The sequence below is a fragment of the Furipterus horrens genome, unplaced genomic scaffold (genome assembly GCF_987537825.1).
Source record: "Furipterus horrens unplaced genomic scaffold, mFurHor1.1.pri manual_scaffold_15, whole genome shotgun sequence".
Classification (NCBI taxonomy): Eukaryota; Metazoa; Chordata; class Mammalia; order Chiroptera; family Furipteridae; genus Furipterus; species Furipterus horrens.
This window is the reverse complement of record NW_028327185.1, coordinates 22,801,603-22,821,352: the sequence shown is the minus strand read 5'-3', so window position 1 is coordinate 22,821,352 and position 19,750 is coordinate 22,801,603. Positions and strand designations below refer to the sequence as shown.

Sequence of the window (19,750 nt, the reverse complement as noted above, 5' to 3'; positions counted from 1 at the left end):
GCCACGCCCACGCCGCTCGGGGCAGGAGCCGGTGGGCAGGGGCACCGGGGTTCCTGGAGGCTCTGGGACCACGCTCCAGTCACTGCCCGCACACCTCGGCCGCGTTCGGAGTCCCCACCCCGCCCACCTGCTCCCTCTGGCTCTGGCGGCTGGACTCTTGGACGCCTGGGTGAGTACCCTGGTGGGTGAGTGTACGTACATGGGCCAGGAGGGACCCCCACAGCTTGGGTCCCTGACCACCCCTCAACGTGTCCACGTTTTTCGTGCCTCGTTTGCATATTCATGATTTCCATATAGTTGCACATATTCATTATCTAGCATACACTTCACGCACACACCCCTAAAAAGTAACGTTTAGGAGCTGCAGAATCCTCTTTCTTCTTCCCCTCCTCTACATCCTCACCTGGGGAAATCAAGGCAAGAGACTTGGACCAACCATATTAAAAGGTCAGGAACCAAAACCATGGCAGGAAGCGTCCGCTCTCACCTGCCAGTCATAAATTTCAAAGAACTGACAATGGAGGAGGAGCAACTTCGTGTTACATGTCACACTTAAGCCTTTCCATCCCAAGGGTACTGGCTAGATCTCCCCTATTAGTTATGCCCCTGAAGGAACCAAGATAATAAGGTCACTTGGGACAAGCAATTTGACATTTTTTATCATAATTATTATGCACCTGCTGTAACCTAAACACTGCACCATTTGTTGACATGCTTCAAGCTGAAAGTGTGCCTGGATTTATCATTGTTCCTTAGAATTTTTTTGTTTAATTTAAAGACTCTATTTCTTTCTTTAGAGAGAGGGGAGGGGAGGGAGAAAGAGAAACATCAATGTGTGGTTGCCTCTCTATCACACCCCCAACTGGGGACCTGGTCCGCAACCCAGGCATGTGCCCTGACTGGGAATCTAATCAGCAACTCTTTGGTTCACTGGCCGATGCTCAGTCCACTGAGCAGCACCAGCCAGGGCTATTCCTTAGAATTTTTGTATCACTTAGTTTTATTGTTTCAAGCTTTCTGCAAAAAGACTTTGACAAATTAGCAGCGAATACATTACATTAACATTTTTAAAGAGCATACTCGCTAGACTGTGGACTCCACAAGGGCAGGGATTTTGCCGTATTTACAGCTGTACTTGCCAGCAATTAGAAGTGTGCCTATTTCATACTAGGTGCTCAAATACTAGCTGAAGGAACAGGTATCCTTGGAAACAGTGACTGGGCTAATTTGCTTGGATTTAAATTTAAAAATTTAAGTTTACATTTTCGATTGAAATCATACTCTGAACAAGTTTACCAGTCAGTTTTGACTATTAGAAACTTGATCATCAATTATAAAATGTGTTCATGTTAGTCATCAGAATGAACTGTGAGAACTTCAGGTTTCAGATGAGATGTGGAAAAAGGCACCAGAAGCAGAATCCTGCATAAAACAACTAAAATGTTGGGGGGTGGGGAGGGATAAACGAAACAAAGATGATGATCCCTGAGAGGCAGAGAATAAACAACATTATCACTACCATTGCCCCAGCTTATCTCCTGGAGAAAGTTTTCCGAGATGCAATGCAATAAAGGACCAATGTGGCCCAGAGTTTGCAAGACTAATTCCAGAAGAGGAGAGAGCTGCAAAGAGTGAGCCCTGGAGATTTGCAGAGGGGCTCACTGTTGTCAGATCAGTGTAAACTGGGGAGAAGGACATCTGAGGCCAAGCAAGGAAAGAGCACTCAAAAGGATTAGAAGGAATGACCCTTGGAACTCATAGAGGACCAGAAATACTTCTAGTTTCCTTTAGCCAGAGTGGAAAAGCTCATAATTCACAGAGCATCAGGTAGAATATTTAGAAATGGGGGGAATTAGTCCTAATGTAAATAATATATTGGTCCTTCCTGAAAAAGTTTAAAAGCAAGATGTGAAAGGATCATACTGTTTCCAAGTCACTTATCTATGTTCCAGACAAATCTCAAAAATGCCAATAGGAATACAAAAACATTTCATATTTAATAAGGTAAAATTTGCTATTTCTAGCACCTAATAAACATTATCAGGTGTGTAAAGAAGCAGGAAGATATGATACATAAGAACAATCTGTCAATCAAACTGATCCAAAATGGGCACATGATAGTGTTAGTAGAAAAGAACATTAGAAATAATTACTACTGCATTCCATATTTCAAGAAGTTAGAGGAAAGATTGAACATGCTGAATAGGAACATCAAAGTTATTTTTTTAATCCAAATTGAATATATAGAGCTGGAAAGTACATCTGAGATTAAAAATATACTGAATGGGCTTCACTACAGGATAGACATTGCATAAGAAAAGATGGGTGAACTTGAAGACATCACAGTAGAAACAGTCCAACATGGAACACACAGAGAAAAATTAAAAGGCTTTAAAAAATAAGCAGAGGGTCAGTGAGATGTGGAAGAACTTCAAGCAGCTTATTATCTGTGTAATTGGAGTCCCTGAAGTGGTAGGATACAAAAAAAGAGGGAAAAATATTTGCAGGAATAACAGCTAAGGTCAAGAAGTATCGATGGAAGTGAGGAGACTTCTACTTCTGGCCGAGATAGAGTAATGGGGACTGAGATCACCTCTCCTTCTGAAACAACAAAAACAAACAAACAGACAAAAGACAAAGCATATGAAACAATGGTTTTCGATTCACTGGACATCAGATGACAAAGGACAGGAATCTTGAGAGATGGAGACAGAGGAAAAGAGCCCAGTAGCTGCGTCAGTGTCCAGCCAGAGCATTGAGCTGGAGTCTGGGGGACTCCATGGGTCAAGGAGAGAAAGCTGAGTCATGGGAGAAGGTGGCAGCTGGTGTTCGTATAACAGAGTATCAGGAGAGGGCCACATACAGAGAGGGCTCTGGAGGTCTTCAGTGTCCCCCCTGAGTATTCAGCAGAGTACTACTGATCAGACATGCCTGTGAGGAAACTACCCAGGTGCAAGGGAAGAACTAGCTGAAGGATCAGAGGGAAGAGGGCATGGTGTTCACGCCAGGGGGGAACATTCCCACTCCATCCACAGACTGCATCGATCCCGGAACTCTCAGTAGAGTACTTAAGAAGATCTTGTCTCGTACCGGGGCTCCTGTCCTGTACAGTTTGGAATACCCACTACCCTTGGTACATGAAACAGTACTTAGTAGGTGTCCATAACTTTTAAAAAACTAACAAATATAACTAACATTTATTGAACACTTAATTTGTTCCAGGCATGATGGAGAATATTTTGAATATTACCTAATTTAATCTCATGAAAACCTTATGTAAGAAGTGAGTATAACCTTCCTCACTCACATATATGGAGACTGTGGGGTGGAGAGGTTAAGTAATTTGGCCAAGATCACATGACTAATAGGTGGTAAGATCAGAACTTGAACCCGGGACTGTTGTTAGCTGTAGCTGGGGAATTAAGGTCCCTGGTTCAGATCAACTCCTGAGTGACAAAGCCACAGTTAGAGTCATGTCTTTGTTTCCACTGGTTCTTCTTCAGGACTTCTTCTAGGTCACCAGCCTAAATTCTCAGCCAGCCACAATCTCACCTCAAACTGGTGAAAAACTTCATGGCTCAAGATGCTCAATCTCTGTTCATGTCTCCAAATATCCTTGACATGCATGAGAACCCAGAGAAATGGCCAGGGGTGTTCAAGCATGCTGGCTTGCTTCCCTGCTGGCTCTCTCCTTCCGCTGTGTTAATATTCAGGCCTTCCTGTCAGCTTTTCTTGGACCCTCCGAGTGCCCTTTCCAATTACCACTGCACAATTCTTGTCCCGACGGAAACTTAATCTTTCAGAACTATTGGTTGTTTCAGGAATAATAACTAATAGTGCAAATTGTTCTTTCTTTTTCTGAATACATTTATTTAAGCCATTTTATATGTATGAATAATTTTTAGATTAATAGAAAGTTAAGAGATACTAGATGTTATCTAGTCCAACTTCCATCCAGTTCATGTGTATATGAATCACTGAAAAACACCATTAAAAAAAGTTTTTTTTAATAAACGTAAGTTTCAGAGATCCTCACTTGCACGACCCTTTCCAAAACTTTGTACCGAGTTTAGAATTCATGGGGTTTTTTGCATTCTATTTTCTTAGATGAGGCCCACAAATTTAGTAATCTACAAGGCAGGCCTCTGAACTCATCCTGTTTTTGGAAAATGTGATGTAACTATCTCCAGAGGAGAGATAGTAGCCCCGTCTCTCTTCTGGAGCTCCAGAATAGACATCTAATCTGATTCTACATGGTTGACTTCAAAGTATTTCAAGGCAATCAACAATACACAGAAAGTTCCTTTTTATTATCTCATGATCCTTGTTTTCCAGGTTCGTCACCATAGTATTGTAGCATCTATTAAGGGCTCTGATTGTGATAAACACTGTTGTAATCACGTTACATAAATTATTTCCTTCAATCTGCACAGCCATCTAGGAGAGGGGTGGGGCCTATGGTTCCCATTTTACAAACAAGGAAACTGAGACTTGAAGAGGTTATATAACCCATCCAGGGTCACACAGCTCAAATATGCAGTGAGTCATTACAAAACCCATATATTCAACAGGTACATCATATTACCTTCTTAATTTTTCTTCAGGACACACTTCTGCATGTTTCTATATAATCTTTCTAAAATATTATTTCAATGCAGTCTTTTTGGAAGGGATTTGTAAACTGACCCTTTGACCCAGAAATTCCATTTTTATGAATCTACGCTACAGTTATGGACAAATGTGCATGTGAAGGAGGCTTATGAAGAAAGTTATGGAACATCTCTAAGCTTTTACGTTGCAATTTAGAACTGAAAAGCAAGTTACCAAAGTGATTTCCTTTGTGGAAGAAAATTACATGTCTCTAAAACGTTTGTACTTAGATGAACAGTGAACCATAAGGAAACGGGGGGTGGAAAGATGGGGGAGCATGAACGATTTATGTTACCTGGTTTTGTGCTATTTGTTTTTTCCAGTCAGTACAAGGTACCTTTGTGATAACTGACAGCCTCTATTACTCCAGTAGTGTTCTCACCAGATTAAGAATAATACAGCATCAAGGTCTGAAATCTCATCTATTAATCCAGTTTAACTTTGCATTCAATTTTTTGTCTCCCTACAACTGGCTTCCACTGGACTTGTGTCAGTGAAAACACCTCAATTTACAACAGAACCAGAAAGCAGCGTGGGTGAATAAGAGAGAAAATTCAATCCCGTTATTGTTAGTTATAGTGAAGAATAGACTTAAGGCAGCATGAAATCCATGGCATTTTCAACACTCATTCATGCATCTGCCCACATCCTCTTACCTATTGAGGATGTTTACAGTTTCCTTGAGTTGCCCCCAGGTTCAGAATCCCTTAAGAAAGTAACAAAGCACAGGTAGGTGGCATGCCTATTTAACCGTGCTTGAGGGTATTTCAATTTGTTATAAGTGTACATTTGTAAATGTCATATTTTTCTTTATCCTGCAAACAATTAGTGTTGACAGAGTCTTGTGAATGCTTTCAAAACTTTTGTATGCATATTCACACATATGTAAGTATTAATTTAAAAAAGTTAGGTAGGACTAAGCTATATGAACTAGTATGCAACTTCCTTTTTATAATGTAACATTGTATTTTGGATATCTTTCTATATCACTGCATGCAGATCATTCTTCCTAAAGGCAGAATTTTCTCACTGAGTTGATTTAACTTCCTGGCCATCCATCTTGGCGTGTTTGTTGGAGGGGCAGGGAAGAAGGGATAGGAGCAGGGAGAGAAAAGGGAAGGGTATGCATCCTCCGGAATTTTCAGAAGGCAAAGAATATTGGAAGTCCATCTGCTCAAAAATTATGTCCCCCATATTCCACTGACCTGAGAGCCACTTAGATTGACAGACAGTCCATTTAGGATGTAGATGCTGTTCTGCAAGTGAATAGCACATCACAGCCCAACAAATAAATGCATGGACGGCAGCAGCCTGCCTCTGGCGTTCCTGGAGGGCACCTCCCATTTGTTCATCCCACCAGGTTCCAGCACAAGTTCCTGACTCCTCCACGCCTAGGCTTTTTTCTCCATCTCTAGCATCCACTTCAGAACTTTGCTCTTGTTCTGGGAATGCCTCTAAATCCTCTTTCTTCTGTCTGGCTCTACTCTCCCTATCACCTGTTTTGGCAAACTTTAATCTCCAGGGATGAGACCCTGTTCCTGCCAGAACTGCCCTTCAGGTTCCACTGAAGCCAGATTAGCCCAAGAGAGCCTTCTCAAAACCTGCGGAGGTTAGGAGGTTGAACAACACAGAGGATCACGTTTGCCCGATCAGAGTCTTTCGTCCAGGCAGTATCTGAGATGGGCTTGGTGAATTTGAGTTTGGGTGGTGAGGTTTAAGCTGGACTTTTGGAAAAGGGGAAGGCTTGGGTGGGTGGCATATAGGACGGGAGGTGTCAAAGGACAGAATACGGTGCTAGATGAGGAAGAGGTGAGAAAGTTTGGTGGAGGCCTTACACACTTCGTGATTTTGACTGAAACTTGGGTGGTGGCTGAAATCATTCTTTACAAACTTTTTTTTTTTAAGTCAAGCTTTTTTAAAAAGTGGTTTTAGAGAGAGAGGAAGGGGGAGAGAGAGAGAGGGAGAGGGAGAGAGATATCAGTTTGTTGTTCCACTTACTGATGCATTCATTGGTGATTCCTATATGTGCCCCAACCAGGGATGGAACTGCAACCTTGGCATGTTGGGACAATGCTCTAACCAACTGAGATACCAGGCCAGGGCTCAACTCTTGTCTTTGAATGACCAACCTCCCTGAACCCCTCCAATTTAGGAATGCTTCATATAACAAAAGAGGAATTTCTAGAGTGTTCTCTGAATCAGCTCTGGCTCAGCCAAGTAATGTGGACAAAACAGGTCAAAAAGTTCACTTCTTTATTCAGCAAATCTCTTTTGAGCATGCTTTTAGTACCAAGGACCATGGTAGGTGCTGGTGATACTAAGAGGAATGTAAATTATTCTCACCTTTAAGGCACTCCCACACTACAAGGGAGAGAAGGACATTAGTGAAGGCTCAGGACAGTCATGTAGTAAGTGTACTGGAAGTGTGTACGAATGTGTGAGTACAGGAAGGCAGGACGCGGGTCTAACTAGATGAGACAAGGCAGACTTTTCAGAGGAGGTGGGGCTTGAGCTGCAATGTTAAAGATGGGTTTTGCAGGTACATAAGCAGGGGTCTGTTTAGGAAGAAGGAAGCTCATGTGCCAAGGCAAGAGGCCTATTAGAGCCCTGAGTGTGAGAGTCTAATATGAGGCGGCAGGGCAGGCAGAACAGGACATAAGGCTGGACACACGGGTACATGGGCTCGGGCAATGAGGTGGGCCTTGCATACCACCCTGGACAGCGCAGATTTGTTCTCTAAATTGGGAGGAGCCACTGGAGGATTCACTCAGGGGGCTCATAATTGGACTGCGGTAGAAGATCATTCCAGCAGCAAAGGATACGGTGGGAGCCAGGACAGTGACAATGAGGCTGGAGTGGAGGGCTGTGAGAGACGTTTGGAAAACAGAGGAAATATTTTAATTGACTGGATGGAATCAGAGGAAGACAGATCAAAAAATCTGGTCAGTGGGTGGATGTACCATTCCTTGAGACAATAGAGGAAAATCAGGAGGGAGTAGGGAGAAGGGGTGGGGAACACGGTGATGTCAGTCTGGGACATGGTCAGCAGTCACACCTAACTTGTGATCTGGAGCCCAGAAGAGAGATCTGGTTAGAAGGAGAGATTTGGGAAGCACCAGGTCTGGCAGAGATGAGATTGCTCATTGAAAACATGCTGCTCAGATACAAAATAAATATTCAGAAATCAGTTGCATTTTTATACACCAATAATGAAGTATCAGAAAGGAAAACTAGGAAAACAATCCCATTTACATTTGCATCAGAAAATACCTAGGAATAAATTTAACCAAAGAGGTAAAAGACCTGTACTTGGAAAATTTTAAGACACCGAAGAAGGAAATTAAAGAACATACAAATAAGTGGAAGCATATGAGAAGAATTACCATTATTAAAATGTTCATACTACCCAAAGAAATCTATAGATTCAACCCAATCCCTATTAAAATATCATGCGTTTTTCACAGAACTAGGACAAATCCAAAAATTTATATGGAACCACAAAAGACCTCAAATAGCCACAGCAATCTTGAGAAAAAAGAACAAAGTTGGAGGTATCACACTACCTGACATCAAACTATACTACAGAGCCATAGTAAACAAAACAGCATGGTACTGGCATAAAAACAGACACATAGACCAATGGAACAGAATAGAAAGACCAGAAAAAAATACACACCTATTTGATCAATTGATATACAACAAATGAAGCAAGAACATACAATGGAGTAAAGACAGTTCATTCAATAAATAGTGTTGGGAAATTGGACAGATACATGCAAAAAAAAAAAAGAAACTAGAGCACTTTCTTACACAATTTATAAGAATAAACTCAAAATGGATTGATGACTTAAATATAAGAATCAAAACCATAAAACTTCTAGAAGAAAACATAAGCAGTAAAACCTCAGACATTTCTCTTAGCAATATTTTTGCCAATATATATCCTTGGGCAAGGAAAACAAAAGAAAAAGTAAACAAATGGAACTACATTAAACTAAAAAGATTTTGCACAGCAAATGAAGCCATCAACAAAATGAAAAGACAATACACAGAATGGGAGAACATATTCATCAATGGTATATCCAATATGGGTTAATTTCCAAAATTTATAAGAACTCATAGAACTTAACACTACCCAAAAAACAAACAATCCAATTTAAAAAATGAACAGAGAACCTGAATAGACACTTCTCCAAACAGGACACACAAATGTACAATAGACATGAAAAGGCGCTCCTCGCTAATCATCAGAGAGATGCAAATTAAAACCACAATGAGATATCATCTGTCAGAATGGCTATCATCAATAAATTAACAAACAACAAGCGCTGTCGAGGATGTGGAGAAAAGGGAGCCCTCCTGCACTGTTGGTGGGACTGCTGACTGGTGCAGCCACGGTGGAAAGCAGTATGGAGCTTTCTCAAAAATTTAAAAATGGAAATGCCTCATGACCCAGTAATTCTACTTCTGGGTATATATACAAACACTAATTCAAAAGAATATATGCACCCCTTACGTTCACTGCAAGCATTATGTACAATAGCCAAGATATGGAAACAACCCAAGTTTCCATCACTAGATGATAGGATAAAGAAGATGTGATATATATATTTAATGAAATATTACTGGGCCATAAAAAAGAATGAACTATGGATATTTGTAACAACATGATGGGCCCAGGGGTTATTATGCTAAGTGAAATAAGAATCTGAAGAACAAAATAAACAAACAAAATTGAAACAGGCTCGTAAATACAGAAAACAGACTGATGGTTGACAGAGGGAAAAGGTTGGGGGGAAGGGTGAAAAAGGTGAAAAGATTAAAAAGTACAAATTGGTAGTTAAAAAATAGTCATGGGGGTTTAAAGTACAGCATAAGGAATATAGTCACTAATATTGTATTAATTATGTATGGTGCCAGGTGGGTACTGGAAATATCAGGGGGGGGCACACTTTGTAAAGTATATAATTGTCTAACAACTATGCTGTACACCTGAAACTAATATAAAATAATATGCTATGTAAATTGTAATTGAAAAATAAAATTGTAAAAGGAGAAAAAAACTGCTGCTCAGGTGTGTTTATATGGATAAGATTCTGTTGCCAACAGAAAACCAAGTAGGACACACTTTCCTTAGTGGGGATTCAAAATAGTTATTGTTAGTTTGAATTTAAACAGAATACATGAATTTACAGAATATACCAAAAGGCCAGTTGCTTTTCTTTGGCAGAAAGACTGCAGTTTTCTGTGTCTGCTCCAGAGGCTGTACCATCTGTGAGCAGTGGACTAGGAGAGGCCAGCAACCAAAGCACTCTGTCCTAGACCCTGGGGCTGTGGGAAAGGGAAAAACATTCATCCCCAAGAATGTCTAAATATGAGCTGGCTCTCATATGAGTTTGGCCTTGCAGCCCCACATCACACTTCTAAAAAGTTCAGACCAAGAGTTTAGTTTAAAATGGTCATCAGTAATATTGGTGAACTTGAAGACTTAGCAAGAGAAATCATCAACATATAAAACAAGAAGAAAAAGGAATTAAAAAAACAAAAGCAGAATATTGGTGAGGGGTGGGACATCCAGCAACATAATATATAAGCAACTCATCCCTCAAAAAGAGGGCTGAGGGGATAGAACAGAAAAAAACATTTGAAGAGATAATGGCCGAAAATTTCCTGAATTTGACAAAAACTATAAACTCGTAGGTTCAAGATATTCATTGAACCTGAAGCACGAGAAACATGAAGAAAACATCAAATTGCTCAAAATCAATGATAAAGAAAATCTTAAAAGTAGGCAGGGGAAAAAAGATATGTTTTACACAGAGGGGGAAAAAAAGGTTATGAGCAGGTCAAGATTAACTACAAATTTCTCGCTGGAAGCAATGTGAGGCAAAGACATCAGGGAATATCTTAAAATATTAAAAGAATATTGTAAACTTAGAATTCTACACCTAGTGAATATATAGTTTAAAATGAAAGCAAGTACTTTTTTTCAGACTCATAAAACCTGGAGGAATTTATTACCAGCAAGAAAGGTTAAAAGAAATCCTTCAGGCAGAGGAAAACGGTAGCAGGTAGGACCTAGCCATTCTAACAGATGTGCAGTGGTGTCCTGTTGTTTTAATTTGCAATTCCCTGATGGCATGTGATGCAGAGCATCTTCTATGCATATTTGCCATCTCTTTATTTTGTTTCTTGAGGTGTCTGTTCAGATCTTGTGCCTATTTTAAATATCAGGTTGTTTGTTCTCTTATTGTTGGATTTTAAGAGTTCTTTGTATACGGTGGACACCAGTCCTTTATCAAGTATGTGTTTTGCAAATATTTTGTCCCAGTCAGTGGCTTGTCTTTTCTTTCTCTTAATAGTGTCTTTAACAGAACAGAATTAAAAAAAAAAAAAACTTTAATGAAGTCCAACATCCTTTTTTCTCATGAATTATACTTTCACCAAGCCCAAGTTCGCCTAGATTTTCTTTATGTTATTTTCTAGGTGTTTTATAGTTTTGCATTTTACATTTAGGTCTATGACACATTCTGTTTTATCTTTTTATTAATACTCTCCATAATTTCCCATTTTAGTTACTGCTTTGGTGATTGTTTTCCATTTTTCACTATAAATTACACTCTGAAAATTAGATATTCTTTTATTGCACTATGTTTTCCTGCTTTATTTCCAGTTATTTCTTCTATAATGATCCTTTTTTCTTTTTTCTCTTTTTCTTTTTCATCCTCACCTGAGGACTTTTTTTTTTTTTTTCATTGCTTTTTAAAGAGAGAGAAAGAAAGAGAGGAAAACATCGAAGAGGGAGAGAAGCATCGATTGGTTGCCTCCCATACACAGCCAGTCCAGGGATTGTACAAGCCCAAGTCAGGAACTAGACCTGCAACCTAGGAATGTGCCCTGACCAGGAATCAAACCTGCAATCCTTCCATTACAGGGCAACGCTCCAACCAACTGAGCCATGCCAGCTAGGGCTATAATGATCCTTTTATAACATCTGTATTGCTTGGACTCATGCAGTAATTTCTTTAATCATGAGCATGTTATGCAATTTGTAAGTTATCAAAGAGTCCTCTTTTACAAATGGGAAATGCTCATAACTCAGGCCCTGAAAGAAACTAACTCAATATGTATTTCCCAATCCAAATGAAGTTACACATGAAGAGCTGTGAGGACTGTAAAAGGGTCCCTAAAATGGAACATTCCAAGGAAGCGTGGTGTCCCAAATGGGCTGGGGTATCATGCGCTTCATGAAGCCAGCTCACCCTTTGCAGCCTAACGCTTGTGGTGACAGGTGGAGAAACTACAAATAGCCTGGGCCTCAGAATGGAAAAAATGACAAGCTGGGGCCAAGGCTTTCAAAGTGACTTAGTGACAGGAATGTAAGGGGCAGACCTGAGGGTACAGGGAGTGTAGCACAGGCTGCGGGGGACCTGCGGGTGCCAGGGCCTGAGCACCGGCCCTCAGACAGGGACAGTAAACTGCAACTTCCGAGTCCGCGGTGAGTTCCACGGAAACCCGCTTCTTACCAACATCAGGCCCCCTCAGTCCTTGTCAGTGCGCCTAACTGAGTCTCTGTGACCTGCATGTCCCTGTGAGAGTCGGGCCGCTCACTGGCTCCTGTCGCGTTTTGAAGCTGCTGGAGAGGGAGCAGCTGAGCTCACCTGGCAGCTGTGTCCTGTTACCTGGAGGACGAGGAGAGGGCCACTGGGAGGGATTTAGGAGCTCTGGGTTTTAATCCCAGCTCCACCTGCCTACTTGCTGAACACTTTCAGCATTTTGATTTCCTCATCTTTAAAATTGGGATCTGAGCTGGCTTTACTGGGAAGGTGATTGTGAGTAATTAACTGATGAAACAGGCCATTTGGTCTCTGTAAATTGTTCCGGGATGAGTAGAGTTAGACATGAACTCCAGGCCTCATGACCCCCAACGTCACTTCTATTCCAAAATCCAAAATCTGTCCACTGTTCTTGCAGCCCATCTGGCAGCACTGCCCAGACCTGACACTGCCCAGGCCCGCACGTGGGACAGACCCCCAGAGGGCTTGTGGATGCACAGACAGGGCCCAAGACTGGGCCTTCCTAGCAGGTTCCCACACTGAGGGAGGGAAGTTCTGCTGCTCTCCAGGGACCTCGCCCCTGAGAACTGCAGCAGCTAAGGAACTGGTCAAAGGAGAACTGGTGAGCAAAAGTCACGTGCAGCCCAAGGGGCCTGGTGGGCACACAGCCTGCAGCTTCCCAGGCCGCCCCCGGGAGGGGCTCTCCCTCAGTTACAGAGGCTACTGTCGCCAGCCACCCAGAATTCTCCATGTTTGAACAGGAAAGCCTGCGTTTGCATTTCGCTTTGGGCTCCATACGTTATATTATCTGTTCCTCGTTTAGGTTTTACAGATACACTTTGGGTAGAGAACAAATGTCATTTTGAAAAGGCACCTTAAAAACTGCTAAAAACATTTAAGCTGCTCTACACCCAAAGAAATAGGCTTATTTTGAAATTATTCTTTTATTACAGGCATTTTTCCAGCCTGCTAATCCACCCAGCAGAGGCTGGTGTGCATAAGCAGGCTAGTCCTCAGCCAAAATAGCGTGGCCTGGGGTCCAGTCTCATCCGCCCCTTTGTTGCTCCCTCCCTCCTCTCTCCACCTCAAGGCTCTAGCAGGGACATCTGAATTTCAAAGATGAATTTCTCCAGTGAGAAAGCAGTATTATCGTACAAATATACTTGTTTTTGAGGGTAGAGGACTTCACCCTTTGAATATAGCATTCAGGCCCAGCCTGCCCAGCCTCTCTCAGACTGGGCTGCATCATTGTCTTAGCCTTAAAAGGAGAGATCCTTTAGGGGCCCAACTGGAAAGTGTGGCTCGAGTGAGACCAACCACATGGGCGAGCTGACTGGGAGCGGAGTCTAGGCCAGGGAAGCGAAAGGAACACATCCACTTCTTTTTTTAGGGTGGGATTTCCTACACTGGCGCACCCCTTGGCTCATTTCCTTTTGGTCAGAGTTAACAAAAGCACTTGGGCTCTATATAGTCCTATAGTTGTTCATGTCAACAGTGTAAGGAAGTATAAAGCCAAAACGTACTTATTTTGCTTCAGTGGAGTGGGGAGTAACTGTCATTTAATTGGTAGAAGCAGACAACTTTAAGTTTTTTCAAGAGGGCAAAAAGAATGGGAGATGGAAGGAGCCATTTTCTAGCCCTGGCCTGGGAGCTCAGTTGGTTGGAGCATCGTCCCACGCACCAAAAGGTTGCAGGTTTGATTCCCGGTGAGAGAGTGTACAGAAGGCAACCGATCAATGTTTCTCCTCGCTCGCTCGCTCTCCCTTACTTTCTCTCTGAAATCAATAAACATATGCTTCGGTGAGGATTAAAAAAGAAAAAAGAGAGAGCCATTGCCTAGGTTAACTTTCTATCTGATTGACTGAGAAAGAGTCTTGGTCTTAAAGTGATAGCCCTGGGTCATGAGGATATGCTCAGAATGGAGTGATGCGGCCAGGGTTTGAGTTTTTGTTTTAGTAAAGAGTGATGGAGATGATGAGATACGAGCAGACCAAAAATGAAGGAACTAGTTAGCTTCCATCTAACTTGAAGAAATTACTCTAAAAATGCCAGGAAATTTAACCCGCTTTTCCTCTGAAGGATCGTGTACCCACAGCCCCACTGTTGGCACACAGGGAGACTGTACACTTAGAAAAGGGATCCCACGTCCTCAGGAGACTCTGCAGCCACAAGCCAGGAAATGGCCGTCCTCACCGTATAAATTTCATGCCCAGAAGTGAATGGCACAACTCACCCGGCCTTTCAACAGAGCCCCACCTCTCCAAGGAGCCAAGGTCATGGGGATTTTGGCAGATCTATTAGCTACTATTTCCTTGGGGGTAATGGCTATAGATAATTGTGGAAGATTAATTTTTACTGCATACTGACCTTGGTATGGCTGTGGAATGAGGACTCAAAAGAATACAGAATTGCTGTTAATCATTGCTTCTTACCCAGAAGATGGTGAGACCCTACACACTACCTGTGGGAGCTAATCCATCCCATACAGTTTTCTTTTAATTGATTTTTAGAGAGCTATAAGAAGGGAGAAAGTGTGTGTGTGTGTGTGTGTGAGAGAGAGAGAGAGAGAGAGATTTGTTGTCCCACTTACTGGTGCATTCATTGATTGATTCTTGTACATGCCCTGACCAGGCGTTGAACCCACAACTGAGCTGCCTGGCCAGTGCTCCAAGTTCTTAACTTTAAAAATATATAATGGAAAAAATAACTTAAGGTTGAAAAGTCACTTTCTTTGGGTTCACCAGGAGAACACCTAAATTAGCATGTGGAGCAAGCGAGTGTTTGGAAGAGCACAGATGGAGACACTTCAGAAGGTGGGTCCTGCATGATACTTATGGGGAATGTAACTCACTTTCCAGAAAAGGTGACCAAAAGTAGAAGCCAGATCCCAATTCCATCAAACCAAGTCATGAGAGGATTAAAATGTGTATCAGTGTGCCCGTCCCTGGGGTAAGACGTGTCATCCAAACCGATGTGGTATCACTGTGGTTCTACAGCAGTACCTCTCGCCCCTAAAATGTCATGCATACTGAACACTCACATGACATCGCTTCTACCAGAACTGCACATAGTCCAGGAGGGAGATCTGGCCACAAGTGTCAATTCTCAATCTGCCTGTCCCCTAAGGGTTTTGACTCCTCCAGGGCAGAACTTAGTGTGTTTCTCATATCATGGGTTCTTATGCTGACGCAGGAGCCAGATTCAAAGGCAGGCCCCTACACATGGTGGCCCAGATGGCCCCCGACCCTGCTGATGGGAGAACTATCACAGTTCTTTCTCATACTGCCTTCAGACCAACGCCATAGCTGTGCTTACCAGAGGAACTGAAACAAGAATCCAAACCCAAAAATCACATTGGTTTGACGGATTGTGTCTTAATTGGCTGCTTAGGGACTAAATAAAATTCTAATTTCTTAATCTCTTCAGTACTGATTGTAATTGATACCTGAAAACATGTCTTCCTTATGCAACTCATTATAATGATGTTTAAAATACCAGGGAACCAAATTGCTGTCCCATTGTGTCAGCTGCTGATTTTATGCTGCTCTTCCACTCAAACCCAAAGGCTACTTAAAGAATGTCGCCTCCAGCCCCCACCATCTCTGTGCCAGCCAGCTAAGCCTAAAGGAGAAGAGCAATATTTTGCACACAGCTTTTCAGGAGATGATTATTTCATCCTAATGTGCTGCTGGACTTGAAATGAAAATTATAATGCTACGTTCCCATGTGAAAGAACCGCTAATGAATGGTTTTGTTCTGTGTTCAGAAACAAACATCAAAAATCTGGCTGCAACATTGAGGAATGGAAGGAAAGCAAAAACAGAAGCCCATAAAATGCAGCATGAAGGCCGCTTGTCCACCAACATCACCATCCACAGTCATTTATTCATCAGAAAATCTGTCATCAAAACTGGGATAAGTCTGAAAGTGGAAGAAGGAAGGCTGTTCATAGTTATGGCGGGGACAATACCCTATGAACTGAGCACTCCTTACATGCAGGAACTATATTACATGTTGGGGATATAAAGAGGCCACAAATGTCATTTCTTTTTTTAAAAACCTAAATTTAAGGTGGGGAGGGGATGTTCACAAAAATAACACCACAAGGCAACTAAATCAGGTGCATTGCCCCTACGAAGGTCATTATTAAAGGCCGAGAAAAGTTTCATTGAAGAGGTCTAACCTGGTCTGCTTTTTTATACTCATTAAATCTGGCAAACCTGCAGAAAAAGCTCAGTTGCTCCTCACAGCTACCAGGAGAGGCTGGCGAGGCAGACACTGTCTTGTTATCTCACAGGTGAAGCAGCAGATGAGGAGATGGATTCTCCCCAACGTCCCTGCTACTGAAGGGCAGGGTGGAGATCAGAAGCCAGGTGCTCTGATGCAGGATTGGTACCCTCATTACAGTAGTCACCATGGAGGAGAGCCACATGGTCACCATGATTCTGGGAATAACTGCAGAGTGTTGTGAACAAACCCTCACCAGGTCTGTAGAGAAGACAACTCAAGTAGATGTGGGAGATAATATTAAAGTCCCAGTGTAGGTAGGGGTGAAATTATGAAAAGTCTTGAATACTAAGCTAAGACTATTAAATGTGGGCCAGAAGATGATGTATGTAACGTCACATCTTTAGAGCAGGAAGAAACTAGAACAGGCCGACTGTCATACTGCAGTGAGGAGTGCTGTGCTGTAGATGGGAGTGAGGATGGCAGGTCTCGAGGTGAGAAGGTTTGTGGGACTCACTGGATGTGAGGAGAAAAGGGGATGAGCCGTGTTACTGTAAGAATGGAATACTGGACTTCTGGTCAAGACGGAGGCATAGGTAAATAGGCTTCACCTCCTCATGCAACCACAGAAAGAATTACAACTAGACCTCAAAACAAATAACACCCACCCAGCTGCGTCAGAAAATCGAGCTGTATGGAAATCTGACAACCAAGCATTTAAAGAAGCCACATTCACCCAGACGGTTAGGAGGGGTGGAGCCACAGAGACGGGTGGAGAGGCACGGAGACACAGTGTGGCATGAAGAAGCAGCTGCAACAGAACAGGTGGTTCCATATTCCTGGGTGGTAGATAAAAATCAGGAGGGGTACCTTGGGAGGAAGCAATCCCAGCCCCAGGCCAGACCACACAGCCCAGGGTTCCAGCAGCAGGAAGATAAATTCCATAACTCTAGCTGTAAAAACCAGTGGAAGTTGGGATGGTGGGAAAAAATGCTCCATTTTTGGGAGACTCCGCTTAAAGGGCCCGCACAGACTTAAAACATACACAGATCCATCCCCTCTGGGATTCAGCACCAGAGCAACAGCTGGAAGAGTGCCAGCTGCACAGGGCAAGAGCCAGGCAAACCTCCAGAAGCCAGGCAACAGCATTGTCCCCTCTCCCAGCCCTGCCCCCACACAGAGCCACAAAGTGGTGAAGCAGGTTACCATGCCCTGGTGGATTACATAAGGCTCTGTCCCACACAATTTACAGGTGCCTTTGCTATAACAGGCCACGCTACTAAGACAGAGAGTCAAAGCAGCTCTACCTAATACACAGAAACAAACACAGGGTGGCTGCCAAATTGAGAAGACAAAGAAATATGGGCAAAATGAAAGAACAGAACAAAACCCCAGAAAAAAATAAACAAAATGGAGATAACCAACCTATCATATGAAAAGTTCAAAACACTGGTGACCAGGATGCTCAAAGAATTCATTGAGTACAACATAAAGGAAGAAATGAAGGTTACACTAAGTGAAATAAAGAAAAATCTACAGGGAACCATCAGTGGAGGGGATGAAGCTGGGATTCAGATCAGTGATTTGGAACATGAGGAAGCATTCAACCAGAACAGCAAGGAGAAAAAAAGAATTTAAAAAATTGAGGACAGGTTTAGGAACCTCCGGGACAACTTTAAATGTGCCAACATCTGAATCATAGGAGTGCCAGAAGGAAAAGAGGAAAAGCAAGAAATTGAAAACTCATTCGAAAAAATAATGAAAGAAAACTTTCCTAATTTGGTAAAGGAAATAGACATACAAGTCCAGGAAGCACAGAGAGTCTCAAACAAGTTGGACTCAAAGAGGACCACACCAAGACACATCATAATTAAAATGCCAAAAGTGAAAGATAAAGAGAGAATCTTAAAAGCAGCAAGATAAAAGCAGAGAGTTACCTATAAATGAGTTTCTATAAGACTGTCTGCTGATTTCTCAAAAGAAACTTTGCAGGCAAGAAAGGGCTGGCAAGAAGTATTCAAAATGATGAAAAGCAAGGATATACAACCAGGATTACTCTATTCAGCAAAGCTATCATTTAGAATAAAGGGCAGATAAAGTGCTTCCCAGACAAGGTAAAGCTAAAGGAGTTCATCACCAAGCCATTATTACATGAAATGTTAAAGGAACTTACTTAAGAAAATGAAGAAGATCAAAACTATGAACGTTAAAATGTCAACAAATTCACAACTGAATCCCTATCAACAACTGAATCTAAAAAATAATAATAAGCAAACAAACATAATAGGAACAGAATCATAGGTATGGACATCATTTGAAGGGTTATCAACTGGGAGAGGGAAGGGTGAAAATGGGGAAAAGGTGCAGAGATTAAAAAGCATAATTGGTAGGTACAAAATAGATAGGGGGATGTTAAGAATAGTAAAGGAAATGGAGAAGACAAAGAACTTACATGCACAATCCATTGACATTAAGCGAGGGGTGCTGGAGGGAAGAGGGGTACTGGGCAGAGCGGGGCAAAGGGGGGAAATTGGGACAACTGTAATAGCATAATCAATAAAATATATTTTTAAAAAGAGCGGAATACTATTAATAAAAATAGAGAAGCTCAGGAGAGGGGCTGCTTAACAGTATGTCTCAGAGGTCTTCCCACACCACAGTATGTAACCACACTACACTGTTTTTCATTATTGCGTGGTATTCATAGTCTAGTTGTACCAAAGTCATTTTTAACTTAAACCAATCTTGATCTCACTCACCCTTTGGTCAAATTTACACTTTCAACTATAAATAAAAATCTCTTACTTGTGCATCTTCACTTTATAAATGAATACCAGAGGAAATCATTAGTTTAGTAACTATATTTTTCTGGGACATCACACATTTGACATGAAAACAGCATATCAAAAGGCATCTATAAAGTCTGACTCAGTAAGTCAAATTTTCACTCAAAGAACATTTATTGAGTAATTTCTATGTGTGAATCACAGATGATGATGCTGTAGGCTGGGCCTCAAGGAATTCAGAGTCAAATAGAGGAGATACACATGCAACGAAATGTAACACAGAAAAAGAATGAAAACCACACTTTGAGCATAAGCAAAATGCTAGGAGAACATTGACAATGGAGGTATCAATTCTAAATGCAGAAGGTACATTGGGAATGACCTTGTGAATTAGGAATTGATTTTTTTTTGTCCTCCAAATCTGATCTGTACATGATAGTTGAACCATTCAGAACATTCATATGGATTGTGTGATTCCAAAATTAGAATATAAACAGCTAATATATGTAAAGTGTATACTATGCACTGACA

The 19,750-nt window shown here is 41.8% G+C and overlaps 1 long non-coding RNA gene across 1 annotated transcript; it reads left to right on the top strand.

The window, feature by feature from the left end:
• Window positions 1-25: 25 nt before the first annotated feature.
• On the top strand, window positions 26-16,340 carry LOC149992527 (uncharacterized). Its single transcript, XR_016508336.1, has 3 exons — window positions 26-169; window positions 14,951-15,019; window positions 15,973-16,340. It is a non-coding gene; the product is annotated as an uncharacterized LOC149992527 (long non-coding RNA).
• The last annotated feature ends 3,410 nt before the right edge of the window (window positions 16,341-19,750 follow it).